Genomic DNA, 1,788 nt, shown 5'->3' on the forward strand with positions numbered 1-1,788 from the left:
TATTGAAGCAAATTGCCTACATTTACTGAAACTAAGCTTGCATGAATCTGAATGCTTTAAGGAAAACTATTGTAAGCTCCTAAGGATTGAATTATACTACACTCAAAATTCACATATTGCTGCCCTAACACCCAAAGTGATTGAAGTTGGAGACAGAGCTTTAGGAAGTAATTAGAATTATTTGACATTTTAAGGGTGAGATTCTAATCTGACAGAATTGTTGGCCTTAAAAGAATAGGAAGACCTCTCTTCACAGGCTTATTCCAAAGAAAGGCCATCTGAGTCATAGTGAGAAGTTGGCTGCCTTCAAGTCATGAAAACAGTACCTACCATAACCTAACCATGTTGATAATCTTATCTTGAACTTCCAGATGAGAATGGAGAGAAAGATAATCTCTTTTGTATAAGCCACTCCGTCTATGCTATTTTATTATGGCTGCTCAAGCAAACTAAGACATTAGTTCTAGAGTAATTGTTATCTATGGTTTGCATACACTTTGAATATGTTTCCAAAGTGTTCACATGCTGAAATGTAATACCTATAGTGAGGAATTAAGAGGATGAAAAATTATCTTGACTATGTTTAGAGGCAGGGTCTTTGGGAAGTGATTATGATAAGATTATTAGCACAGAGCCCCTATGATTGAATCCTGGTTACTTTAAAAGTGGTAGAAAGGGTTCTTCCATGATGATATTCCTCCTAATCTGAAGCCCCAATGAATAGAGCCAGCCTTCTACAGATAAGACCTCTGAAACTGGACCAGCGGGATGCTTGGCATTCCCGGGATCTGAGTTGCGGATAAAGGTGATTTGCATCCCTGACTGGGATTAGCTGCTTTCCATTTTGCTTTGACTGAAGCAGGTGGGTGGAAGTACAGGATGGCAGTGGCTCTGCGTTGGTGGCATCTGCGGGTGGCTGTCGTGTGCTCCAGTAACCAGAACCGGAGCATGGTGGAGCACCGCCTCCTGAGGATTCAATGTCAGGTCCTTTGGAACAGGAGCTCACGTGAGGCTTCCAGGACCAGCACCTGGCAAGCAAAATGTTTATGATTTCAGAACCACATATGATGAGATGTTCCACGATCTTCTTAGGAAGGATGAAAACTTCTATGCACAGAATGGCATTTTACATATGTTACACAGAAATAGGAGAATCAAGCTCCAGCCAGAAAGGTTCCAGGACTGTGAAGATGAGTTTGATTTGATCTTCACATGTAAAGAGCTAGTCTACGACCAGGTGATGGAAGTTCTTAATTCCAGAGAACAGGTAACCTGCCAGCCATGCACGTGATCAACGTGGACATCGTGGACAACCATAGAGAGGCCACCCGGGGATGGCTCATTATTTGTGAGATCTGCCAGTGTATCCAGCACTTGAGTGACATGGAGAATGACATCAATGGCCTGCTGCAAGCTTTGGAGAAGAAGACTGGCAAGGCTTTCCTGCACACTGTCTGCTTTTACTGAAGATGGCTGCCTCACACCATCCAAAGCCACCTTCTTGAACTTTCTTTCTTTGAGGGGGTTCTGGGGATTGAACTTGGGGGCACTTGACTACTGAACCACATCCCAGCCCTATTTTGTATTTTATTTGGAGACAGGCTCTCACTGAGTTGCTCAGCAGCTTGCTGTTGCTGAGGCTGGCTTTGAACTCGCAATCTTCCTGCTTCAGCCTCCTGAGCTGCTCTTTTCTTAATATATTTTTTTTCCTTCCTGATATCTTTTTCTTTTAGATACTTGGCCAGTGGACTGTGATATTTTGCAAACGTGATATATGGAAAAAGAAAA

At 42.7% G+C, this 1,788-nt stretch overlaps 1 pseudogene; it reads left to right on the top strand.

Annotated features, from left to right (window-relative positions):
* Positions 1-879: 879 nt before the first annotated feature.
* On the top strand, positions 880-1,467 carry LOC143638672 (RNA polymerase II subunit A C-terminal domain phosphatase SSU72 pseudogene; annotated as a pseudogene).
* Positions 1,468-1,788: the final 321 nt, after the last annotated feature.

Source organism: Callospermophilus lateralis, chromosome X, assembly GCF_048772815.1.
Source record: "Callospermophilus lateralis isolate mCalLat2 chromosome X, mCalLat2.hap1, whole genome shotgun sequence".
In the NCBI taxonomy this organism is placed as follows: domain Eukaryota; kingdom Metazoa; phylum Chordata; class Mammalia; order Rodentia; family Sciuridae; genus Callospermophilus; species Callospermophilus lateralis.